The 27844-nt window shown below is 47.1% G+C and overlaps 1 long non-coding RNA gene across 1 annotated transcript; it reads right to left on the reverse strand.

The window, feature by feature from the left end:
• Nucleotides 1-4862: 4862 nt before the first annotated feature.
• LOC125440364 lies at nucleotides 4863-27844 on the reverse strand. The gene is made up of 5 exons (XR_007245677.1): nucleotides 27835-27844; nucleotides 22513-22519; nucleotides 11829-11837; nucleotides 6509-6514; nucleotides 4863-5015 (listed from the first exon to the last, which is right to left on the reverse strand). It is a non-coding gene; the product is annotated as an uncharacterized LOC125440364 (long non-coding RNA).

The following is a 27844-nucleotide window of genomic DNA, read 5'->3' on the forward strand; positions in this document are numbered from 1 at the left end:
CTGCCGCTAGTTATCCCTTCCTCAATTTGTAGGGAGAGTTGGCTAGCAGCAGCAATTCAGGAAAACTGCATTCAGGCTACATCCAAAGATTACTGATGGAGTAATGGAGTCGGACTTTGTGGTAATGAACTCTCCTATAATAGTCGTCTTCAAGTATTTGAAGGGCTGTCATATAGAGGATGGAATGGAGTTGTTTTCTTTTGCCCCAGAAGGTTGGGCCAGAACCAACAGCTTGAAATAAAGTTAGGGAGAACCTCCTGACAATTTGAACGGTTTCTCAGTGGAACAGGCTTCCTTGAGAGGTGGTGGGCTCTCCCTCCTTGGAGGTTTTTCAGCAGAGGCTAGATGGCTATCTGACATCAACGCTGATCCTGTGAACGTAGGCAATTCCTGAGAGGGAGAGCAGGAAGGAATCAGTCAGTGTTCAACTCTTGTGGCCCTTTCTTACATGCCCAGAGTAATGCCAATTGCCACTTTGGAATCAGGAAGGAATTTTCCTCCAATCCAGATTGGCCAGGGATCCGGGAGGCTCTTTGCCTTTCTCTGGACAAAGAGCAGGGGGAGTATTTGTAAATTTCCTGCATTGTCCAGAGGGTTGGGCTAGATGACCATCAAGTTCCCTTCCAGCTCTATGTTTCTAATCACATCTCTGTCCCCATGACTGTTTAAATCCCCCTGGCTATTTTTCCGATTTAAGTAATAAGTGCACAGGAGGATTGCAGTTCAGATGCATGGAAGTCTTGCACTGCAATCCTAAATAGTGTGACATGCTTCTTACACCACTGACTTCAATGGAATTAGAAGCTTGAAATTCAGATTAGGATTGCATTGCCATAATCTTTAAAGAAGAAGGAGTTTGGATTTGGATTTATACCCCCCTCCCCTTTCTCTCCTGTAAGGAGACTCAAAGGGGCTTACAATCTCCTTCCCCTTCCCTTCCCCCCCCACCCCACAACAAACACCCTGTGAGGTGGGTGGGGCTGAGAGAGCTCCAAAAAGCTGTGACTAACCCAAGGTCACCCAGCTGGCATGTGTTGGAGCTGGCGTGTGTGGGAGTGCACAAGCTAATTGGTTCCCCAGATAAGCCTCCACAGCTCAAGTGGCAGAGCAGGGAATCAAACCCAGTTGTCCAGATTAGAGTGTACCTGCTCTTAACCACTACACCACTGCTGCTCCTAAAGGAGAGATATCAGGTAAAACAGCAACACCAATAGCCCAAGTTAAGTAGAACATGCTCTTCAAGGCATGTTATTGCATAAACAGCTCTTTTTGGGGGGGGAGGGGGAAGAGAGGCACGAGCCATGTCAGGTTTTCAATTACAAGTTTCCGTCCCCAACGAAGGAGTGCCATTAACCCTCATCATTTCTGCGCTCTTGTGCAATCCCTCCATGGCTAATGGAATTAGGAAGGCATGAAAGAAAAACACCTCAATACACCAACACTCATCTCTCCCTCCCTTTCCCACCACCCCCCCCGGTTCCCATGAATATTTTGTTCTCTAAACACACTTCAGATACAGTGGCACTTAATTATGCATCACCTAATGCAGTCCAATGCCCGCCGAGAGCGCGAGAAGCTGACTTTCAAACCCTCCTCCTCCCTGTCTGGTGCTTGGCCTCCTGTACAGGCTGACAGCATCCAGGAGGACTTCCTGCTTTGGTCTTTTGACAGCTGTCACCTTGCTGTTGTTTTCTAGCAACCCGACAGTCTCGCCCGCCAGCCCCACAGCCCTCACCTCACGTTGCCCGAACAAGAAACCCGGAGGAACAATGGAAATGATCAGAGCTTGGCCTATAATTTATACAACTCCATAACAAGGCAACTCCGTGCTTGCGAGCTTGATCCTAGCGCTCTTTTGTGTGTGTCGCTCCTGCTCCGCTGCCAGGGCCCCTGGGTGGACGAGGAGGAGGAAAACGGCCTGGCACTGCCAATCTGCCAGAGATGTCAACAGCTGCTCCGACTCCAGCCAGCCAGCCGAGCTCCCATTTTCACTGCCAGGGTCTGGTGGACGGTGGGATGGAGGAGAGCAGCACGACTCTGCCTGTCTGCCAGCGGTTTCAGCCACAGAAATATATTATTTTCATTATGACGGATTAGTTAGCCTGAGCTGCTTTGACTCTGTGCAAGAAAAGCAGGGACACAACATTACGGTTTCATCGTGGCAACATCCAGAGTTGATGGGAATGGCTGCAAACACCAAGAATAGAAGTCAATACAACGCGCTGTATCCAGTGGTGGGATTCAGCAGGTTCGCACCACTTCGGCAGAACCAGTTCTTAAAATGGTGCATGTAAACAACCAGTTGTTAAATTATTTGAATCCCACCACCGGAACATAAGAACATAAGAACATCAAGAAAGAGCCTGCTGGATCAGACCAGAATCCACCTAGTCCAGCACTCTGCTACTCGCAGTGGCCCATCAGGTGCCTTTGGGAGCTCACATGCAGGATGTGAAAGCAAGGGCCTTCTGCTGCTGCCGCTGCTCCCGAGTACCTGGTCAACTAAGGCATTTGCAATCTGAGATCAAGGAGGATCAAGATTGGTAGCCATAGATTGACTTCTCCTCCATAAATCTGTCCAAGCCCCTTTTAAAGCTATCCAGGTTAGTGGCCATCACCACCTCCTGTGGCAGCAGATTCCAAACACCAATCTCACGTTGCATGAAGAAGTGTTTCCTTTTATTAGTCCTAATTCTTCCCCCCCAGCATTTTCAATGGATGCCCCCTGGGTCTAGTATTGTGAGAAAAACAGAAAAATTTCTCTCTGTCAACATTTTCTACCCCATGCATAATTTTATAGACTTCAATCATAACCAGAACCGGTGATTAAATTATTTGAATCACACCACTGGCAATATCCTAATGGTAAGGGAAAGGACTTGGAGTTCTCTGGCCTTCTTGCTCATTCCAATAGCCCTTTCCAGGCCAGGAAGTTTATTGCTTGGATCATGAGTGGTGGAGTGGTGGATTCTCCTTCTTTGGAGGTTTTTAAACAGAGGCTGGGTGAACATATTTCGGGAGATTCCACTTAAACATCAGGAAAAACTTCCTGACAGTCAGGGCTGTTCGACAGTGGAATGCACTACCTCGGGGTGTGGTGGAGTCTCCTACTTTGGAGGTTTTTAAAGAGAGGCTGGATCAGAGGTGGGATCCAGCAGGTTCTCACAGGTTCCCGAGAGTAGGTTACTAATTATTTGTGTGTGCCGAGAGGGGGTTACTAATTGGTGATTTTGCCACGTGATTTTTGCCTTAGTTACGCCCCTCCTCTCAGCAGTAGCGCGCATAACTTGAAGCAGTCTAGCAGGAGGTGCACCGGCGTGCGTGGCAGCCTGCGCCTGCGTGCATTTGTTTCCCGCCCAAGGACCGGCGCAGCGGCTGCGTCCTTGCCACAGTCCCGCCCAGGAATGCCCCACCCCCGGAATGCCTGGCCACACCCCCGTCATGCCCCGCCCAGCCCCATTGGCACCACGCCACAGTTTGAATCCCATCACCATGGGAACCTGTTACTAAAATTTTTGGATCCCACCACTGGGCTGGATGGCCATCTGTTTGATTGTGTGTCCCTGCATGGCAGGGGGTTGGACTTGATGGCCCTTAAGGTCTCTTCCAACTCTATGATTCTATGATTCTATGAGACCTGGAAGGGCAGATTGGGACAGCCTAAATGAGGAAGGGCGAGAGTGAAATTTCTCCTTCCTATTCTACAAGTGCAACTGACTCTCCCAAGGAAAGGGTGGTAGAGCTTCCGCTGGCATTGAGAAGGTCCCAGGATCAATCCCCATCATCTCCAGCAAAAGGATCTGTAAGCAGCTGATGTGATAGACCTCCACCTGAGACCCTGAAGTGCTGCTGCCAACAATTTTGTCCTTCATGGACCAAGGGTCTGAGTCATCATATGGTACCTGTGACTTATCTCTGTGACACTCCTCACTCCAGTCCACCAGCCTGCATGACGGCCATTCCTCTGCATGGATCCTGTGAATTATCTTTCCAAGGATCATGAAAGGGTTCCAGAATGAAAGGGAAAGCGGGGAAATGGCTATTGCTGGCTGGCTGGATAGACACCAAGGAAGAGCCTAATCTCCATGCTGCCTTGTAGCCAGTAGCTGAAGTATTCCCATCAAGGGTTCTTGTCTTCAGCTGCAAGTCTTGAGCACTGTGCCATCAAATGAGAAGTGATACGCAAGCGAGCTGCAAAATTGCGACGTGGGCACAACGTGTGGGTAAAGTGCCATCAAGTTGCAGCCAACTCGTGGCCTCCCCAGCAAGGGATTTTCAATGCAAGTGATAAGCAGAGGTGCCGTTTCCTTCCTCTGTAAAGTCTTCCTTGCTGGCCTCCCATCTAAGTTCTGATCCTGCTTTACTTCCAAAGTCTGACAAGATCAGGCTATTCCATACTACCTTCTCTTCCCATGGGCGGGATCATCGGATGAAATCATAGAATTGTAGAGTTGGAAGAGACCCCGAGGGCCATCAAGTCCAGCCCCCTGCAAAGCAGAAACACACATTCAAAGCCCTCCTATCAGATGGCCATCCAGGCTCTTTTTAAAAACCTCCAAAGAAGGAGACTCCACCAGACTCCAAGGTAGTGCATCCCACTGTTGAGCAGCCCTTAGTGATGTTTAGGTGGAATCTCTTTTCCTTCACCTTGAACCCATGACTCCTGGTTCTAGTCTCTGGAGCAGCAGAAAACAAGCTTGCTCCCTCGCCAGTAAAGTAAAGGTCCTCTTACATTATTCTTACATTATTTACATTGACAATAAAGGCTTACATTATTTGGGTCTCCTCTGAATCCATCATAGAATCACAGAGTTGGAAGAGACCCCCAAGAGCCATCAAATCCAACCCCCTGCAAAGCAGGAACACACAATCAAAGCACTCTTCACAGATGGACATCCAGCCTCTCTTTAAAAACCTCCAAAGAAGGAGACTCCACCACACTCCATGTTAGTGCATTCCACGGTCGAAGAGCCCTTACTGTCAGCAGGTTTTTCCTGATGTTCAGGTGGAATCTCCTGGTGAACTCATGACTCCTGGTCCTAGACTCTGGAGCAGCAGAAAACAAGCTTGCTCCCTCACCAACATGACATCCCTTCAAATACCTAAACATGGCTATCATGTCACCTCTTAACCTTCTCTTCACTCCAAGTGAGGCAAGGTACTGTTCAGGTTGCCTTGATGGGTGTGGTTGAACTTCATCTCAGGTGGCTTGGTGACTATGCAACAGCCCCTCTTGGGGTTCAGGCTGCTATAGCTCAGGGGTGCCCTTGCCCAATCCACAAACTAAATCCTCTCAGTTGATGATGGAGTCATGTAGCTCCCCATAAATCATTTCTTTTTCATTCTGTGCTTTTTAAACTGGGAGGTGGTGGCAGATGAGTGGTGGGAGACGCTGCCGAGAAAAAAACCCATTGAGAGCACGTGAAAGAAGCACCATCTGGCAAAAGGACAAGTCTGAATTCATTTGTACACATCTGAACAGCTTGCCAGACTCAGCAGGTGCCCAAGAATGCAGTATACATTTTGGACTATCACAGAGGAGCCAACTCTGTGGCTCGGAGAGAGTCACATTCGCAGTTGCCATCCACCAGAAAAGCCATATGGCTACTGTAACACGCTTTGCACCAGCCTACCAAGCACGTATATGCTATTAATATTAACTATTAATATTAAATATGTCACTATAACCTCGCATTTGCTACTAATATTGGCGATTCATTTTACATATGTAACGATAACTTTTTACCGATCCTCTGTTCCTTGGCTCCGTCATCAATCGCAAGGGAGACGGCAACCCAGGAATCAGATTGAAACTTGGGAAGGACAGCTGTGAAGGAGCTAGAAAAGGTTCTTAAGTGTAAGGATGTATCCAATGGTGGATTCTATTAATTTAACTAAAGATTCGCCCCCCCCCCCACCACCACTCATCCCCCCCACTGTCGTGCACCCCCACTGCCACTCTCCCCCCCCCATGACCTGCCAATTGTTGGGCCACAGGGGGGCAGGGAGGTGAGGGGAGGCAGCGGCTGCAGCTTGGCCAGGAAGTGAAAGCCCCCTCGCTCACCCTCGCCTGGGTTGGTGGGATTCAGCCACTAGCTACCAGTTCGGTTGAACTGGTGCGAACCGGACAAATCCCACCGCTGGGTGTGTCGCCAGTGACTAAGATCAAGATAATTCCTGCTATGATTTTCCCCATGACTATGCATGGATGTGAAAGTTGGACATGGAAGAAAGGTGAAAGGGAGAAAGTGAATTCCTTTGAAATGTGGTTTTGGAGAAGAGTTTTATGGATCCTATGGACCACCAAAAAGGCACATAAGTGGGTTCTAGATCCAATCGTAGAATCATAAAGTTGGAAGAGACCCCAAGGGCCATCAAGGCCAAACCACAATCACAGCGCTCCTGACAGATGGCCATCGAGCCTCTCTTTAAAAACCTCCCAAGAAGGAGACTCCACCACACTCCGAGGTCGCGCATTCCACTGTCCAACAGCCCTGACGGTCAGGACTTTTTCCTGGTGTTTAGGTGCAATCTAACATAGTTTCAGGCAAATAACCATTTTATTCTGCAATACAATAGCAAGATTTGATGCCAGTAGCAGCTTAAAGTGTTCCGGAGAACACATCTTCAAGAGTCAAAGCTCCGTTCATCAGATACCCTTTGTATCTGACAAAGGGAACTTTGACTCTTGGAAGCATATAACTTGCAGATCTTATAGATCTTTAAGAGAGCCAGAATGGTGTAGTGATTAGGAGCAGTGGACTCTAATCTGGAGAACCAGGTTTGATTCCCTGTTGCTCCACATGAGCAGCGGAGCCTAATCTGAGGAGCCAGATTTGTTTTCCCACTCATCCACATGAGGCCTTCTGAATGACCTTGGACCAGCCACAGTTCTCTCAGAACTCTCTCAGCCCCACCTGCCTCACAAGGTGTCTGTGGTGGGGAGAGGAAGGGAAAAGAGTTTGTTAGCTGCTTTGAGACTCCTTATAATTTGGGGGGGGGGTATAATTTCAAACTCTTCCTCTTCCTCTTCTGTGCTACTGGACTGAAGTCTTGTTCTATATATAAACAGTGATATGAAGGAACATCAAGCCCAAGGCACCAACAAGAAAGCTGTCCTTGAAAGTTGGTGATGTACAGTAGTTAGAGCAGTCATTCTCAACCAGGGTACCATGGTACCCTCAGGTGCCATGAGCATGTCCCAAGGGAACGGCAGCAACACTACCGCCCCTCCCCCCTCATTTTTGTGGTGTCTCCCACCGGCGCCAGCAAGGACATGGAGCTGGCCCATGGGGCAGGGCCTGCCACAAGGTCAGCAGCCACCCCCACCCCCAGTGCTACCCTTCACCCTGGGAGGGGAAGGTGGGGTGTGTGGCAAGCAGGGGCAATGGGAGGGGAAGGTGGAGGGTGGCGGCAGGGGTACCATGACATATGAAGAGTGAGGTCAAGGGTACCCTGACTCGAAAAGGTTGGGAAACACTGTGTTGGATTAGGATCCACAAGAGGGTCATGATGGTGGTTGTAATGGCAAAGTGCTGGGGGGGGGGAGGGCATGGAGAACCACATGATGGGATGGGATGAAAATGGAGAGCCAACATGATATAGTGGTTAAGAGCAGGTGCACTCTAATCTGGAGGAACCGGGTTTGATTCCCTGCCCTGCCACTTGAGCTGTGGAGGCTTGTTTAGTGAATCAAATTAGCTTGCGCACTCCAGCACATGCCAGCTGGGTGACCTTGGGCCAGTCACAGTTCTTCAGAGCTCTCTCAGCCCCACCCACCTCATAGGGTGTTGGGGGGGGGGGAAGGAGATTGTAAGCCCCTTTGAGTCTCCTTGCAGGAGAGAAAGGGGGGATATAAATCCAAACTCTTCTTCTTCCAGATACATCTTTATTTCAATCTCCCCCCTTCCAGATCCAGCAAAGCCATTTGCAAGTCTTTAAAAGGGGCTTGGACAGACTGATGGAGGAGAAGTCGATCTATGGCTGCCAATCTTGATCCTCCTTGATCTGAGATTGCAAATGCCTCAGCAGACCAGGTGCTTGGGAGCAGCAGCAGCAGAAGGCCATTGCTTTCACCTCCTGCATGTGAGCTCCCAAAGGCACCTGGTGGGCCACTGCGAGTAGCAGAGTGCTGGACTAGATGGACTCTGGTCTGATCCAGCAGGCTCTTCCTTATGTTCTTATGTTCTTATGAGGTCCCAAAGGCACCTGGTGGGCCACTGCGAGTAGCAAAGAGCTGGACTAGATGGACTCTGGTCTGATCCAGCAGTATCTTTCTGATGTTCTTATGTTCTTAAGTCCTTTCCTCTGAGCGGTGTCTCCTCTTCCTCTCCCCCCATGTCTCCACCCATCCCACACAGCCCTCTGCAAAGTGCCTTTTATGCTGCTTTAAGGTCCTCCCTTGGGCAGGACACACCACCAGCACAACGGATGAGTTTTTAAGTGTTCCTAATGGCATTTTTGAAAGCCGACTTTATTAACCCCAAAGCCTTCCCTGCCAGCCGTTAATGTACCTTTGCAGATCTCTGCATGGGAAACAAATTGAGCTCAATTGATGGTTCCTCACCGGCGTATCCTTGCTAATCTCACCGCATCCATCAGAGTCGAAAAAGGCATTCCTATTTCTATCAGAATAGATGGGTTGCCTTGACTTGATGCCCCGCAAATGGCTGCCGGCACTCTCTTACCCCAGCCATAAATATCCAAGGGCCATGAAGACTAATTTGCTTTGTCCAAGACAAGAGCAGTTATGCTGATTGTGGAGAGGAGGTGCTAAAAGAAGAAAAGATGAACGATACATTCGGCATCCACGGAGATGGCAAACTCCACGTGTTCTCCTCACATCAGAATTCCACGTCAAAATGAAGGAAGGGTGGAGTGCTGGCAGAAGGCCACGGGTCAGGGATAGCAAATCTACTTTGCATGGGGATGATTTCAGGTTCAATCTGTAGTTGAAAAGACCAGGTAGGAAGTGCTGGGTTTAACTGCACAGAGAATTGACTAACATGCTGGGGCAACTGCCCGCTTTTGTTCTTTAATCTGCAAACAAAATAAGAGACATCTGCCGGCTGAATAGTTAAGGGAAGGAAAGACTGAATAAATTGTGATCCTTAGAAGATATGGTCGGAGGCCGGAGTTTTTTTTAGTAATGTCACTATAGGTTTTAGCAAGGCTGCACGGGCACTTTACAAGTGTAGCTATATTAACTTTTTAATCTTTTGTCATAATCAAATGTATTTTACCTACTACTTGCTTTTTCACGAGTTGACCTTTTAGTAAACAGTCACCGACTGTGTATAAGTACAATAATAATAATTATATTAGTGTCGCAAATATTCCATCTTGCAAATACCATAGACTATATAATATTTTGTAAAGTGCTTCTAGTACTCTTATTATAATTATAGATTATGTAACATTTTGAATAGTGCTTCTAGTACTCTTTTGTATATATATATATATATATATACTATGGTAACGGTATCTTGAAACTGATGTACCCTGATCTTGTACTACTGGTCGCTGACTGTAAATAAAATGACTTGACTTGACTAACACGCTGATTAAAAAGGGTTAAAAGTAAATGTTTATTAGGGAACTACATTTGGGATAGAAAAGGGGGGAATCATAGAATCATAGAGTTGGAATAGACCAGAAGGGCCATCAAGTCCAACCAGTGGTGTGGGGGGCGGGGAATGGCTCCCAGGGCAAAATGGCGCCCACCCCTGTCCCCATGCTCTCAGGGGAGTTTATGTAACAGTTTATGTCCTATTATTTTGTGTGCGTGTGTGTGTGTGTGTGCACGCGCGTGTGCGTGTGCATGTGCATGCTTGGTACTATTGGAGATGCAACTCCAGGATTTACATTTCCATTGAATTCCCTCAATATTAAATGGTTGTTTTTAATACAATTCTTGTGAGTGCAATTTAATAACTATATACTTAACTATATTTAAGATTTTAATATTCCTGCAACTTTTCTCAACCTTTTTGATTCCTGGCTTATTTGATAGGTTGGGTTTGTGCTTCCCTTTGTTTGTGAGTCTCCGGCTGTTTCTGCACGGCGGCAGAAATGGCTGTCATGGAGCTTCAGGACCGCTCGCATGGTACCATGCAGGTGGCCCCGAAGCTGCTGTGAACCACAGAGGTGGCTCTGCGTGGAGCCGCCCACGATTCGTCCCGTTCACCTACCTCTCCTCCCTGCGCAGCTCTGGACAGCTGGAGGGACACACCCATGCTGCCCTCCAACCTCTGGGGATTGGAGGGCAGTGTGGGTGTGTCCCTCCAGCTGTCCAGAGCTGCACAGGGAGGAGAAGTAGGTGAACAGAACACTGAAGGGGCCAAAAGCGGCGCCCTCATGCTGGTGCACTTTGCACTGCACCAGCGGGAAGACGCCACTTTAAAAAAAACTTGCTCAGGGAGCGAGTTTCAAAAGTGGGATTTTCCTGCTGTTTGGGGGAGTTTGGCGTGGTGCTGCCGCAATGCAGCAGTGGCAGCTGTGTGAACAGCACCCCAGGGACGATGTTTTTACCATCCCTGGGCATCGTCTTTGGGCCGTGCAGGAATGGCCTTTGAGATGAACCGTAACCAGCTTGTTTGACGTGAGGAGTTTTATCTATCTATTTATTTATATTACTTGTACCCTGACTCATACTAGCATCTCTAGGCAGCTTACAAAGATTAAAAACAACAAACAATAAAAACAATAAACAATAAAAACCACAATAAAAGCACTGTGAATAAAATATTACAATTAAAACAGCAATAAAAATTGCATTAAAATAATAGCTCCCCCCCCCCGATCAGTAGCTGTAGCGGGGGGCTCCAGGGAGGCTGACAAATGACTGGGTGAAAGAGAAAGTCTTTGCCATAAACCCATGAAGGGTAGGTACATGGTGAATCTCCAAGGTGACCAGGTGATCGGGAGCAGCAGCAGCAGAAGGCCATTGCTTTCACCTCCTGCATGTGAGCTCCCAAAGGCACCTGGTGGGCCACTGCGAGTAGCAGAGAGCTGGACTAGATGGACTCTGGTCTGATCCAGCAGGCTAGTTCTTATGTTCTTATGTTCTTAAGGGAAGACTATTCCAGAGCCCAAGGGGCAATCTCCAAGAAAGCTCTTCTGTGTGCCCCCACACCCTGCACATTGGATTGAAAGAGCCCTGCAGGATCAAACTATTGGAACATCCGGTTTCACACAGCAGCCAACTAGATACTACAAGGGTCCAACATATAGACTGGGACCTTCTTTGATGTTGCCTCTTGGGGCTGGTATTCAGAGATTGATCTGAACATGGAGGTTTTCTATAGACACCATAACAAATAGTCACCAATAGACCTAAGCTCCATGAATTTGTCAATCCCCTCTTAAGGATGTCCATACTGTGGGCATCTGTGACTGGCCCAAGGTCACCCAGCAAGAATGTAGGACTAGGAAACAAATCCAGTTCACCAGATAAGACTCCACCGCTTATGTGGAGGAGTGGGGAATCAAACCCGGTTCTCCAAAGTAGAGTCCCCATTGCTTCCACTACTATTGAGGAGGAGGAGGAGGAGGAGGAGGAGATTGGGTTTATACCCCACCTTTCTCTCCTGTAAGGAGTCTCAAGGTGGCTTACAAGCTCCTTTCCCTTCCTCTTCCCACAACAGACACCTGTCAGGTAGGTGGGGCTGAGAGAATTCTGAAGAACTGTGACTAGGCCAAGGTCACCCAGCAGGAATGTAGGAATGCGGAAACACATCTAGTTCACCAGATAAGCCTCAGTCACTCAGGTGGAGGAGTAGGGAATCAAACCCTGTTCTCCAGACTAGAATCCACCTGCTCTTAACCACTACACCTTGCTGGCTCTTCTGCTGAAAGGGCTGCTGTGTGGCTGTAAAGTTTCCCCATTTTTCTTAAGCATGGAATAAATAAGAAGAGGGCTAGAAGTGGGCTCTCAAGGCATGGTTGCCTTTAGCAGCTTTGAGAAGCAGCAGCCACTACAGGCAGGAAAAGACACTTGAGGGGACGACAACAAGAAAAGCACATGAGTGTGAATGGCACTCCATGTTTGTGAAATTTGGGGATTCCACTGGGAATTGCACATTAGAGACTCCAAATGTTTAATGTGCTAATCAGCTACTTAGCGGGCCGGCAAACCCATGGAAGAAACCAACCTGATGAGCATTGCTCCTGGAAGTTTGAAGTGTGAAAGTTTGTGAAGTTTGAGACATGAAAGGGGAAGGGAACAGGACGACACTACGAAATGAAAGCGGCTTTCATTGTTGTCTGATCAGGCACAACAGTCGTGTTTCCGAGCTGGGACGGGTGCCAGTGGCGCCATATCTGTTCCATTACCCCTTCCTCGAATCCGAGCTTTCCCGAAATCGCAAACCAGCGAGAACTACTTAGTGGCATTTAAAGCAATTACAAAAGTTCCTTTTCTCCAATCAAAGAGCGGTATTAGTGAAATGAATGGTAGCAATTACGTCTCATTTAGACATGCAAATGAGTTTAATTAAAAGAAATCTACTCTTTAATAACTTCAGGGGAAAATGCCGTTCCTTGCGGAGTATGAAATTTAGTTAGGCTAACAAGACACAGTTAGCAGAACTGATGAGCTTGCGGTGTTGCTATCTGCTTATGTAAATAGCGGTGCGTATCATATTTAGGCCAATTCTTCCGGCAGAAACGTGGGGGGGGGGGGAGGAGCATTTTCATGCGGATAAATTAGAACACAGGCGCCAAATCCAATAAAAGCCATTTTATCCTATCCAAGGCAATGGATCATGGTCATGTAGGAACAGAGTTTGGGGGTTTTTGTCCTGGATTCTCCATGTTCTGTTGTTTCAAACAGCTGGTTACAGTTTATCTACAACCATCCAAATGCTGGGGTTGAATACGTTTTGCCCACCATGAGTTTCTCCATGAATAAATGCTGCAGGTATTTAAGCTTGGATATGGTCAATGGCTCGTCTATCAAGAGAAAAATATTCTTGGCTACCGTCAAAAAAGAAGAAGAGGAGGAGGAGGAGGAGGAGGAGGAGGAGTTTGGATTTCTATCCCCCCTTTCTCTCCTACAGGAGACCCAAAGGGGCTTACAATCTCCTTTCCCTTCACCCCTCACAACAAACACCCTGTGAGGTGGGTGGGGCTGAGAGAGCTCCAAAAAACTGTGACTAGCCCAAGATCACCCAGCTGGCGTGTGTGGGAGTGCACTGGCTAATCTGAATTCCCCAGATAAGCCTCCACAACTCAAGCAGCAGAGCTGGAATCAAACCCGGTTCCTCCAGATCTGAGTGCACCTGCTCTTAGCCGCTACACCACTGCTGCTCATGAGGTCTGAGATGAGGGTTTGTTTTTGTTCTTGGTGCAAATATTGAAGCCTAGATGTGGCTAGAGGCTCATCTACCAAGGAAGAAAAATTCTTAGAAATACGACTACCATTTAATAGGATCTGGAATGAGATTCTGTTTCCCTTCTCAATGCAGGTATTTGAGATCTTCTACCAAAGCTCCCAGGATCCTTTAATTCTTTTTTTTTGTATTGATTAATTAGTTATTTATTACGACTATGCAATACCAACATCCAATGGTAGACAAAGTCACAATATGGAAGAATAAAAATAAAATATTTCTGATTTCTTCTGCACGGGATAGAGTTGATTTTAAAGTTTACCACTTGTTCCTTAATTTATATCCCCTCTTTCTCTCCTGTAGGTGGGTGGGGCTGTGAGAGCTCTGAAGAACTGTGACTAGTCCAAGGTCACCCAGCTGGAATGTGTTGGACTGAATTAAGCTAATTTGGTTCCCAAGATAAGCCTCCACAGCAGAGCGGGGAATCAAACCCGGTTCTCCAGATTAGAGTGCACCTGTCCTTAACCACTATGCCACTGCTGCTCCTCTATAGCTGTGGAAAGAAGTAGTGAATATGGTGGGGAAGGATCTGCTTAGTGTCCCGCTCAGTACTTTATCAACCATTTATAACTGGACTGCAGCTACCTTCCCACTATGAGATACCTGGCATGCAGTTATGGAACAAGCACAGGATGTGAAGCAATCACTTCAAGATCACCCAGGTGGGCCATAATCGAGACCAGTGGGATATCTGAAGAATGGGGAGAAAGAGGAATAAACCTCAACCAGGTGCTTGGTGAGTGATCGTCATTCACCGGATGGAAAGGCACATCATTACTGCGATGTGTGAAAGTCTGCAAGCATTCATCTCTCAAACTGGGAAAGTTGGGATCCTGTGGGCAACTTTTTCTGGTTTCTCAGTCATGACATCAAAACGTTGGAAACCTTCCCCAAGGTGATTTGAGTGTCTTCCTCTCTCAGTGTTCTCCACCAGTGAAGACTTTTGTTAGTTTGTTTCATTTGGCATATCCTCACTAGCCCTCTTCCCTGGTATTGGTGTTGCATGTTTTTGTCTTTTTACTGAACTATTTTATAATTTTATATATGTGCATGGTGTAGTGGTTAAGAGCAGGTGGATTCTAATCTGGAGAACTGGGTTTGATTCCCCACTCCTCCACCTGAGTGGCAGAGGCTTATCTGGTAAACCAGATATGTTTCCGCGCTTTTACATTCCTGCTGGGTGACCTTAGGCTAGAGTTCTTTGGACTCTCTCAGCCCCATCTACTTCACACGGTGTCTGTGGTGGGGGAGGAAGGGAAAGGAGCTTGTAAGCTACCTTGTGTCTCCTTACAGGAGAGAAAGGCGGGGTATAAATCCAAACTCTTCTTCTTCTGTGAGTATAAAGCGCCATCAAGTCAGCCAACTTCTGACGACCCCAGCAATGGGGTTTTGTGACAAATGAGAAGCAGAGGGGCTTTGCTCCTATCTTCCTCTGCAGAATCTACCTTGCAGGTTTCCCTTCCAAGTACCAACCCTGCTTAGCTTCCAATATTTGATAAGATCAGCATATCCCATGCTCCAGTGCCAATTGGGTGTTGAAGGAAGAACTCAGCAAAATGTACAGTCTGAATGTACTCACATTCAGTAAATGACGGACATGCGGTTTATTTTGGAATAGTGTTCACCAATGCACAGGAGTCCATCAGAGATCCTCCGCACAAAGAGGAATCTTGAACTGACAGCTGGAGCAAACTGTGCAAATTCTGGAATTCGTTTTCGAAATCCTCCTGATTAAACCCACGAGTGGGACGAATGGAATGAAGAAGAAAGGGCAAGAAAAAGGTGGGAGCGCACTTATTCCAGACAAGCATAATGTAGATTTACAAGAGATCTTCATACAGGTGTGTGTTTTTATTTTTTTTTTAAAAGAAAAGCCCATCTGAAAACAGGCCAGGTATACTGGGAAATTCACAGGGGTCTCAAAACATTGATCTACCCATGGCCTTAATTATCAAACGCTTTTCTGTTGGCAGGGTGGGGGATATCATGCTGTTTAAAATGTTTGATAATCTGACAAGGCCATAAGGCTGAATGGAATCAATGATTACACCCAGATGGATGATTAACTCTTGAGGTTTAACATTTTTTTTTGAAAGGCTATAACTATGCTGGATTTTGACTTAATAGAATCACATTGCCCATATGGAATAGAGCTGTACCCCGACTATACCCAGAATTATGGAACAGGTGGCGAAATTTGGACTGGACTACTTGGAATGCACAAAAGCAGTCTGAACTTGTCAAGCCACGCAAAACAGAAAGCCTCTCTCAAATCGAGTTAACTTTTTTCAGATCTGAGAGTTTCACATGACAAAAAATTGCATTAAACCCCCCCCCCCCCCCCCGGCAACCCGGCCGCTTATTTTGTAGAACAATGCAAGTGCAATCGCTTTCTCTATTTTTCTCTCTTTCTCTCCCACCCCCCATCATATCTCAAATTAACTTTTTACATCTAAGCACAGTGTAAAAAAGCAACTTTGGATGATATTTTGTTCTGCAGAAAAAGGATATATACATTCCTGGTGCTTCCCCGTCAACTGGAAAATGTCAAGTCCGCAGCCTTCATAGCTTATGCTCATGAAGAAGAAGAAGAAGAAGAAGAAGAAGAAGAAGAAGAAGAAGAAGAAGAAGAAGAAGGAGGAGGAGGAGGAGGAGGAGGAGGAGGAGGAGGAGGAGGAGGAGTTTGGATTTATATCCCCCCTTTCTCTCCTGCAGGAGACTCAAAGGGGCTTACAATTTCCTTGCCCTTCCCCCCTCACAACAAAAGGTAGGTGGGGCTGAGAGAGCTCCCAAAAGCTGTGACTAGGCCAAGGTCACCCAGCTGGTGTGTGTGGGAGTGCTGGCTAATCTGAATTCCCCAGATAAGCCTCCGCAGCTCAGGCGGCAGAGCAGGGAATCAAACCCGGTTCCTCCAGATTAGAATGCACCTGCTCTTAACCACTACGCCACTGCTGCTAAAGTTCAGAAGCTCCTGAAATGGCAATGCAAACATTGCATTTAGCTTAAGGTACATTCCTAAGCAGAGTCCACCTTCCTAAACCCATTGACTTCCAGTGGGTTTTGATGGGGGCAGGTCTGCTTAGGATTGTGTGGTGAAACATCCTGTTCCATGCACTAGAGCCGTGGTGGTGAACCTTTGGCACTCCTGATGTTATGGACTACAATTCCCATCAGCCCCTGCTAGCATGGTCAATTGGCCATGCTGGCAGGGGCTGATGGGAATTGTAGTCCATAACATCTGGAGTGCCAAAGGTTCGCCACCACTGCACTAGAGTAACTAGAGGCTCCATTTTGAATTTCATTCAGAAAGAGCAAAGGTCTCGGTGAGATTTCAAGGGCTGCAGTGTTTTAAAATGCATTGCCAGAAAAGCTGTGCACTATAAGAATATTGTACACAGTTACTTTCCTTTGTGATCCTCCAAAATTAAGGAAGGAGTGGACAGGGTGAAATCCAACCACATGAGCTAATTCAAACTAGCCCTAGACAACATTGTTACAATATCTGTCTTTGCAGAAATTTCATTTCTGGGTGTCGGAGGAGGAGGAAGAGGAGGAGGAGTTGGTTTTTATACCCAACTTTCTTGACCTTTAAGGGGTCTCAAAGAGGCTTACAATTACCTTTCCCTCCCCCCCCCGCAACAGACACATTGTGAGGTAGGTGGGGCTGAGAGAGTTCAGAGAGAACTGTGACTAACTCAAGGACACCCAGCAGGCTTCATGTGGAGGGGTGGGGAAACAGACCCGATCTCCAGATCAGAGTCCACTGCTCATATGGAGGACTGGGAAATTAAATCCAGTTCTTCAGATTAGAGTCTCCTACTGCACCATGCTGGGTAGAAACAAAAGGCCATATTTTTGCTGTTAGGGCTGTATTTACTGCAAAAGAAGGAGCAACATAATTTGGAGGCAGATGGAATATGGGGTGCAAAGAACAGTAACCAACATAATCTTCCTTGCCTGTAGTTTGCTCTCCAAGGTGCTGAAAAGCGAACCACTCAAAGCCATTAAGTCTCTCCAAGGTGCTGAAAAGCACCTCTCCAAGGTGAAAAGCCAATCCTGCCAAACCATTCAAATCTTGTTGAAACAGCTGGGCTTTCCCCATTCTTTTTGTGAGATACTGCTAGAAGATACTTTGCCCCTATGCCATCCCCAAGTCATTTGGTATGAAGTTGCAACCTGCGAGACCGTTTTTCTCCCCTTTCCTCAAGTCACCCTGCACACCAGCTATGGTAACATAAGAACTAGCCTGCTGGATCAGGCCAGAGTCCATCTAGTCCAGCACTCTGCTACTCGCAGTGGCCCACCAGATGCCTTGGGGAGCTCACATGCAGGGTGTGAAAGCAATGGCCTTCTGCTGCTGCTGCTCCCGAGCACCTGGTCTGCTAAGGCATTTGCAATCTCAGATCAAGGAGGATCAAGACTGGTAGCCATAGATCGACTTCTCCTCCATAAATCTATCCAAGCCCCTTTTAAAGCTATCCAGGTAAGCAACCATCAACACCTCCTGTGGCAACATATTCCAAGCACCAATCACGCGTTGTGTGAAGGACCTTTCCCCCAGCTAGGCAAAAGCACAAAACTTGCTCTGTTCTAACTGGCATAGGTAAGAACATAAGAACATAAGAATAAGCCAGCTGGATCAGACCAGAGTCCATCTAGTCCAGCTCTCTGCTACTCGCAGTGGCCCACCAGGTGCCATTGGGAGCTCACATGCAGGATGAAGGACTCCTGGCAATAATAGGAGACAGTCTTGGTTGGAAGATTTTTGGTCCTAAAAGATGGCAGCAGGGGCTTCTGGGCTTTTCCTTGCGGGCAAAGAAAAAAAGACGTTTCTACTTCCAATAGGCTTTTGTCAAGTGGGACACACGTACCTGGCCCATCCCTTTATGATGCTCACTCCTTTCCTTTCCCATTCACCCCCCCCACACACACACACATTTTACAAGCTGTAAATCTTACCATCATGAAGGTGTGAGGGAGTAACTACGCATGGGAGGGCTTGTTAAATAGAGAACAGGCAAACTGATTTCCTCAGTCATTATATTCCCCCACCCCTGGGCTAGTACCTGCTGGGGTTGATAGGAATTGTAGTTTGCACAGCTTTCTGGTTCAGTGAAGGAGGCCGAGAAAAAACTCATCGTCAGTCACAGTGGGAAGAAATGCTACGGAAGGTAATAATAGGAGCAACGGACCCCATTTAGGGCCTTGAAATGCTGCTGACTATGTAGAGTTGCCAACTTTCAGGTTGGGCCTGAAGATATCCCAGAATTATAATTGGTCTCCAAATGACAGAGACCAATCCCCCTGGAGAAAATGGCTTCCTTGGAGGGTGGAATTTATGTCCTAAAAAGACACCCCGTTCCCAAACCTCGCTGTCACCTGGCTTCCCTCCCAAATCTCCAGCAGTTTCCCAACACTGAAAGAGAAACCCTATGACTGGTCCCTCCTTTCCAAATAAAACATTTAAGGCTTGGAAAGAAGGGACTGGGAGCAGGAAGCAGGTAGTATCAGGAGCCAGTGTGGTAAAGCGTCAGACTTGGGTGACTTGAATTCAAATCCCTGCTCAGTCATGAAGCTAATTGAGTGACTTTGGGCCATTCACTTTTGATCTGACTGAATTGTTTTGAGGATTAAATGGGGGATGGGAGAGTCTGTTGTATTGACCGATACTGAGATAGGCCCAGATCCGAAGATGTGAAGGTCCACCTAAAAACGGATAAGGGCTTTGGGGCCTTTTGCACAACACTCCCATCCTGACCTGAGTGGCCCAGGCTAGCCCAATCTCATCTGTTCTCAGAAGCTAGGCAGGGCCAGTCCCAAACGATACTTGAATGGAAGACCATCACAGAAGCCCAGGGTCACTATATAGCTGTGGTGGCGAACCTTTGGCACTCTAGATGTTATGGACTACAATTCCCATCAGCCCCTGCCAGCATGGCCAATTGACCATGCTGGCAGGGGCTGATGGGAATTGGAGTCCATAACATCTGGAGTGCCAAACGTTCGCCACCACGGCTATATAGTTTGTGTCTTGTTTTAAAGGCCCAATGAGGTCACTAAGTTGGCTGCAACTTTTCACCCCCAGCAGGAGATCTGATTGTAGGTGCCATCTGTTATGCTGATTTAGTGTGCTGCGTTTTAATGGGGTGGGGTTTATTTTATATAGAGCCAAATTAATTAATATTTAACTTATTTTAGTCTTGATTTTATTTTGCTCTATTTATGCTTGTTGTTCACAGCCCTGAGCCCTCCGGGGGAGGGCGGTATATAAATATAACAAACAAACAAACAAACAAACAAACAAACAAACAAACAAACAAACAAACAAACAAACAAACAAACAAACATACATACATACATACATACATACATCCATACATACATACATACATACATACATACATACATACATACATACATACATACATACATACATACATACATACATACATACATCCTGGCTTGCATTGCCCAGGCTAGCCCAATCTCATTGGGTCTCAGAAGCTAAGCAGGATCAGCCTTGGTTAGTGTTTGGATGGGAGACCACCAAAGAAGTCCAGGGTCACTCCGCAGAGGCAGCCAATGGGAAAGCATCTCTGTTCACACCTTGACTTGGAACCCCATATGGAATCGCCACGTCAGCTGCAACTTGGCAGCATTTTTGACCATCTCCATGGTTATTTGTGCAGCAACGAAGGAGTTGGGTAGCGGCTTGAGCCCCATTGAGCCGAGTTCATTAAGGGTCATGGCTCACAAACATGATTTGCCTGCTAAGTCTCCTTGCCTCAACACCCATGGCACCCTTGCCTACCCTGTGGGGAGACAAAAATCCCCATTCGTTATTTTTGAAGAAAACAGTTGTCTGCATGGACTTCATGGGAAAGGTTTGATCACTGTCCAATACCAAGATGCAGAAATGGCAGTGCATGACTTCAGGGCCACTCCCCGTGTCTTCCTTACAAAACACAGGGCACCCTCCAATTAAATGTGTTCTGCCTTGGAGCTGCCATTGTAACGACTTTGTTCTGCTTCCAATTAATTAAATTTCAGTTTTCTTCTCCTTCTCTCTCTCTTTTTTTTGGCATTACATTTGCCTCCTGTTCAGTCTATCTGGACAGTCTAGGTCTGTGTTGGCACAGATCGGGCTTAGCAATTCTGGATCCGAAAGCGCTGATCAGCCTGGCTTCTGGTTCCTGTCAGTCTGGACTGCTAAGTATCATCACGGATTCACACACGTTCCCATCTGAGCCACAAATCCCATCAGGAGTAAACATAATTGGAACCAGGCGCAGGTCCCCAACCCAGGGTCCTCACGGCTTGCCTGCCAAAGTTTTTGTTTAGTGATCGATGGTAGTCCCTTTGCTCATTTGAAAGCTTCGTCACAGATACGAACAGTGCTCGGCAATTGCGTCGCATCTCTTTAAAGTCCTCAAAGCACGATCAGGCCAATCTGCTTAGGGGGTCCTTCCACCAGATAGAGGCCCTTTCCACACAAACCCTCGACACCCCTGAGCCCTGCAGGGATAGGGCGGGAGATTAATCTAATAAAATAAAGAAATAAAATAAAATGTTTGTTAAGTGTTTTCTGTCCCCTGCCTTTACCATGATGTGTGTCCAGACTCACCCCCTCAAAACAGTTCCTGGCCGCCATTTTTGTGATTTCTCCCTTTTTTTCCTCCCTTCTTGCTTGAGAATGTTATACAAATGATGCTACCATGCTTCACAGTGGGGCCTTGTGATTCTCCACGCCTTTCGTGGTCCACCCAGGGGCGTATCTGCCAGAGGGAGATGGGGTATCACATGTCCCCAGGGACACGCCATCTAATCACATGGGAAAGGGGGTGCTGGGCCCGGGCCGTGCTTGGGCTGCCAACTAGAGGGTGGGAAATTCCTGGAGAGCTCATCAGGGATGTAACGGCATAGAGCCTGCCTCCCCAAGCTACCATTTCTTTCAGGTGAACTGATGTAGAAGAAGAAGAAGAGTTTGGATTTATATCCCCCCTTTCTCTCCTGCAGGAGACTCAAAGGGGCTGACAATCTCCTTGCCCTCCCCCCCTCACAACAAACACCCTGTGAGGTAGGTGGGGCTGAGAGAGCTCTGTAGAGCTGTGACTAGCCCAAGGTCACCCAGCTGGCGTGTGTGGGAGTGCACAGGCTAATCTGAATCCCCCAGAGAAGCCTCCACAGCTCAGGCGGCAGAGCGGGGAATCAAACCCGGTTCCTCCAGATTAGATACACGAGCTCTTAACCTCCTACGCCACTGCTGCTCTCTGTCTCTGTACATAGTCTGGAGATCAGCTGTAATTCAGGAACCTTCAGGTTCCTCGTGGAAGTTGACAACCCTAACGCACACAGCGACAGCCTTATGACATTTCAAAACCCTGGCCGTTCTGATTGTATGGAGTTGGATCCAACTGAGAAAGGGGAAAACCTTAGAACATAAACAGAGACTGCTGGATCAGATCAAATGAACCGATCAAATGGATCAGATCAAATGAGGAGGAGGAGGAGGAGTTTGGATTTTATACCCCACCTTTCTCTCCTGTAAGGAGACTCAATGTGGCTTACAAGCTCTCCCCACAACAGACACCTTGTGAGGTAGGTGGAGCTGAGAGAGTTCAGAGAGAACTGTGACTAGGCTAGCCCAAGGTCACCCAGCAGGAATGTAGGAGTGCGGAAACACATCTGGTTTCACCAGATAAGCCTCGGCCACTCACGTGGAGGAGTGGGGAATCAAACCCAGTTCTCCAGATTAGAATCAACCTTCTCTTAACCACTACACCATGCTGGCCAGAAAAGGCTATGCTGGGGATCATGGGGCCCAAATACACAAAAGCCATGCAGGTTGGGAGCTGAATGCTTTTCCTGCCCTGCGTCCCAAATTGCACCACGAGTGGGTGGTAAATGGGTTGTCTGAACTGTTTATCACAACCTAGTTTGAGGCCTGTTGCTCCATCCCAGGAAAGTTTGCGGTGGCATATGGCCCATAATATGCAGCAGAATATACCGTGTTTCCCTGAAAATAAGCCCTATCATGATTTTTCAGTCTGAAGAGGAATTATGTGAAAATGGGGTCTGCATCAAACCCATGGTTCACGTCAGATGATAATGTAGGTGGAACAATTCATCTCAGAATGACCGTACACCCAGATCCTTTGCTATCCACTGGGCTTTTGCGGCAGATGCCCAGGGTTCTCCAAAGGTAGAAAGCCTGCTGTGGATATATCTCTGTGCACATCCCAAAACCCAGAGAGAATTGCCTCCCCCGCTCGCGAGTTGAAGACCAGTGTGGTGTATCTGGCAATTAAGCAAACAAAGTGATGCTCAACTATATTACAAATCTTAAGCAGTCATATCCGAGGTAATGGCTTTTGCACATAACGATTTGTCATGCAATTTTAGCTTCAAAGCTCGGCATTAATTACAAACAAGAAACAAATCACGCTGTTAAAACATACATTACAGACAAATTATGCTCTCAAAATAGGTAATTTACAGTGTGCAAACAATAATTGATAAACCCTAAAGTATTTTCAGACGTTTTTAATAAAATGAAGATCAAGATAACTTAGGACTAGTTTTCACAGTCATGCCGGCTACTGCTTGGTGGGAGTACTTTTCCTGCCCTGCGTTCCCAAATTGCACCATGAGCGGGTGGTAAATGGGTTGTCTGAACTGTTTATCACAACCTAGTTTGAGGCCTGTTGCTCCATCCCAGGAAAGTTTGCGGTGGCATACGGCCCATAATATGCAGCAGAACAATATACCGTGTTTCCCTGAAAATAAGCCCTATCATGATTTTTCATGATTTTTGGAGGATGCTTGAAGTACAAGCTCTAATCCAAAAATAAGAAGAAGAGAAGAGTTTTGGATTTATATCCCCCCTTTCTCTCCTGCAGGAGACTCAAAGGGGCTTACAATCTCCTTGCCCTTCCCCCTCACAACAAACACCCTGTGAGGTAGGTGGGGCTGAGAGAGCTCTGAGAAGCTGTTACTAGCCCAAGGTCACCCAGCTGGCGTGTGTGGGAGTGCACAGGCTAATCTGAATTCCCCAGATAAGCCTCCACAGCTCAGGCGGCAGAGCTGGGAATCAAACCCGGTTCCTCCAGATTAGATACATGAGCTCTTAACCTCCTACGCCACTGCTGCTCCTACCGGAATTACAGATCACAAATCGCGGACAGTGCCCTGTGCTCATCTCCTATGCTATCTATTGTTTGAATCGATAGATCAAATTCTCAACATGGCCAATGTGGATATTTAAATGTAGAGACTGCAACCATGAATAGACACAACAGATATTTATTTCTCTGAAACTGAAAAAAAGGCTCAGGTTTGCAGAAACATCAAAAGAAAACAATACCTTGGTGGGAAACCCTCCCAAACGATAGCAGCGGTGCCTGTGGCTTTAAGAAACAAGTGCCCCCAGTTGGTGTTGCTAGGCAACCAAAACTGTATTAGAAGCCTTCAAGTCTTGGTTTCTATTATTAAAAGCCAGGGAGGGCTTTTTCAAGGACTGTTTTGGCCTTTGAGGGAGGACTCATCAGAGCTAGCATGGCAACAGCCACCAGACTTTTAACCACTTGACCTGCGAGATTTACTTAGGACTCACTGCTTGCTACTATTGAACAGCAACCACCCCACAAAAACCAGTATGTATATTGGTTAAAGTTTCAGAATAAAACTGGGAGACCCAGATTTGAATCCCCACTTTGCAGTGGAAGCTCACCGGGTGGACTTTGGGTCAGTCATATATTCTCAGCCTAGCCTACCTCACAGGACTGTTGTGAGAATAAAGCAGAGAATAATGATGCAAGAGGCTTTGGGTTCCCATTCTGGAGACAGGTTGCATATAAATGAAGGAAACCAATATAGATGGCGCCAGATGAAAGGTAAGTAGGTGGGTGAAAAGGAAAGAAAGAAGCAGGGAAAGGTGAAAATATGTGGGTTTCCCATCTATGGGTTGCCAGGAGAAGGGATAAAAAGAAACAATGCAAGATGGGAGGGGGGAGGCAAGCCCTTGTGGGTTCCCCACCACAGATCTGAACCTGACAGCCACCACAGCACAACTAGCCCATAGTTTTCCTGAGCAGAGGCTGCCAGGTGGAAGAAAGTAGGGACAGCTGAGGATTGGGAGCAGATTAAGATAAGTTGGCTGGTGAGAGGCAAGAAGAAAAGAAAGCAGGGAAAGGGGGCGGGCTATGGGTGCTGCCAGGAAAGAGGAAGTAGCAGGGAAGGATTCAACGGGATGCCACCACCTTGCAAGTCCTTGCAGGATTCCCTGCTGGTAGTTTTGCAGGCCAGTCTTATTGCACGCTTTATGTGTCTTAGTACCATCTTTAAAATGGAACTTTAAAATTAGAATGCTGGATGCCACTCCTCCCTTTCGGGGGAGGGGAGGGAACTTTTAAAATAGACTGTTGAACGCCATTCATTTTATTGAGATTTATTGTATATTTATCAGAAACAGTTTTTACGGTTTTATCGCTGCTTTTAAATGTTTTAGTTGTTCTACATTGTTATTCCTATGTTGTACACCACCCAGAGCCCCTCGGGGATGGGGCGGTATAAAAGTTTAAGGAAATAGATAGATAGACAGACAGACAGACGGACCGACGGACCGACGGACCGACGGACCGACGGACCGACGGACAGACAGATAAACAGATCTTTGTTGCATTGCTTTTTTATATGTTGTAATCCACCTTGAGGCTCTGTGATTTAGGTGGATTAAATACATAAGGTCTGCATGCAAAGCCAATGCTGAACCCCCAAGAATACAGACATTGGCCATTCCTGGTGTATTACAATCCCTTTGCCTCACCAACGTTATTTCAGTTCGGAATGGAGAACCAGCACTAAGCTGCCCATTATGTGATTTTAGTGACAGTTTGTAATATAATTTAATGGCGGCGGCTGCGGGGGGGGTGGGGGGGAGCGAATAATGACATTCAGGCATGACAAAATCCTATCATCTGTACAGTGCATTTTAATCAAAGTGAGAGGAATAATTATATCTGTGCCTAACCAAGGAAAAGCTGGAAGGTCCTAACCAGTGGGGGGGAAAACATCTGTTTACTCTAACAATTGTTAAAATTAGAGTGTTTGGACAATGTCAGCTCTTTGAGCCTGCAACTGATTTAGGTCTTGAACTGAGAAGGGAATTAGTGTTGAAAACCAGATTCTATCAACACAAAGCCCTCGTGAACAGAACATATTATTTTTAAAAACTGGGAAGTCTTCCTTGCTGATAGAAAGCATGTCTAAAGAAGTTATCTTGGTCTCTTGGGCATGCAGACAAGAAGCTGAAACAGACCCTTTATCCACCAATGTCAATATTGCCTACTCTGACTGGCAGCTTCAGTCCAGCTGTCTGACAGAGGACTTTCTCATTACCCTAGTCTACCTGATCTTTTCTAAGGGTGATTCCGCACAGTACATTCAGTAGAGCTCAACTCGGGTCAGCCGGAATTTTTCTTCATGAGGTCGATTCACTGTCGTTCCGCACAGCAGCCGAGCTCGTTATTCCTTAGCCGAGCTCAGAGGGCGGGATGAGCTGTGCACGCCTCTTCCTGTTTCGCATTCTATTGGCTGCCACGAAAAGTTGGCACCTGAGTTCGATTCGCCGTTAATCCGCACATTGCCGAGCTCGGCTCTCCTTACCTGAGCTCAGTGGGCGGGGTCGACTCTGTGCGTCATCCACCCCTCTGCCCCGATTGGTTCCCTTTCCCATGGCTGGAAACGTGAAATTCCTTTTTTTTTCTGTGCATAGTGGCTCTGTAGGATGGGATGAGGATCCAAAAATAGCATTTGTGGTGCGGTCACAAACGGGAAAGACATGACACAGCCCTGGCATATCTTTTCCAGCAAGGCAACACATAAAGGACAGAAATGCAGCTGGAAAGGGACCAAGGAAAGGAGGGAGGGGATTCCTTCCCATCCACTGCATCTACCAGCTTCTCAGGAGCCGATCTTTCACCAAGCACAAAGTCGCTATCAAGGTGGGCTGCTGCAGAATGTTTGGATGAAAAGAAGAAGAAGAGTTTGGATTTATATACACACACCCCTTTCTCTCCTGTAAGGAGACTCAAAGGGGCTTACAAACTCCAGCTCTACGCATGCTCTGAATGGTCGGTAATGATTGGCTGGCCGAAAACGCGCCTTGATTAATTAAAGGGAAACTAAGCCCTGATTGGGCAGAGACAGGAGCGACGTGATTGGCTGGCGGGGTGAGTCGAGCTCAACAGACGGTCCGCACAAGCGTGAGCTCGACGTGACTTCACCAGAAAGTACTAGCTCGGGAGCAGGATCGAGAAAATCCTGCTGAGGCGGGTTGAAGGAGAGTCAGACTTGCATCAAGATCTACAGCTGTGCGGACTACCTGAGTCGAACACGTCGAGCTCTGCTGGTAATGTGCTGTGCGGAATCACCTTAACTGGAGAAGCTGTGGGTTTATTTATTTATTTTTATTTATTACTTGATTTAGTATACCTCCCTATCCCCAAAGGGCTCAGGGCGGTGAACAATATAAAAGCATATATAAACATAAACATATAAAAGTTTAAAATTTACATTCTAAAACAGTATCCCATGAACCCATATGCAACCCTCCCAAGAAGAATGATGGGTCCCGATGATGTTAGGGACCCTATACAGCAGAGGGGAGGATAAAAGCAGGGCACCCTCTTAAATTAAAGGTTTGTTAATCTGTTCAAGGAATTTTATATTTGTTTGTCAAGCCACAGGGTGCTGTCGTTATGTTAACTTTTGAATTTTCCTAGGTCTCCAATGGAGATCGATGTAGCCAAGGATAATTGGGTTACACTACCACCGAGTAGGGTTACACTACCACCGAATTGGCTTACACTACCACACTATCCCAGCTCTTCTCCCACACCTTCCGCTCCCTTCCGCTCCTCTCCTTCAAGTTCCACTCCTCCTCCTGAGTGGTGGAGGCTTATCTGGTGAACCAGATGTGTTTCCGCACTCCTACATTCCTGCTGGGGGACCTTGGGCTAGTCACAGTTCTCTCAGAGCTCTCTCAGCCTCGCCTACCTCACCAGGTGTCTGTTGTGGGGAGAGGAAGGGAAAGGAGCTTGTCAGCCACCTTGAGCCTCCTTACAGGTGGGGCATAAGTCCGAACTCTTCTTCTTCTTCTGACGGGCTCTACGTTGGGGACCCCTGCCTTAGAAGCTGCACCAGGAAACGTTTCAACAGCTTGCTCCCACTTCTTCCGCAGCCTGTTGTATTTGAGACTGATGTTCTTTTTGTATCATGTGGCTTACCTTGAGACCCCCCCCCCATTCTTTGCCTGATGACTTTTTGACACCCACCAGCTCCCTTCCAGCTTGGTGTGGCTGATCAAGCTGTTCAAACAACTGGAAGACATCAGAAGTTAAACACTCATTATTTTAATTTGATGCTAATCATGTGTTAATGAGACTAATCCTTGC

This window comes from Sphaerodactylus townsendi, linkage group LG10, assembly GCF_021028975.2.
Source record: "Sphaerodactylus townsendi isolate TG3544 linkage group LG10, MPM_Stown_v2.3, whole genome shotgun sequence".
Lineage (NCBI taxonomy): Eukaryota > Metazoa > Chordata > Lepidosauria > Squamata > Sphaerodactylidae > Sphaerodactylus > Sphaerodactylus townsendi.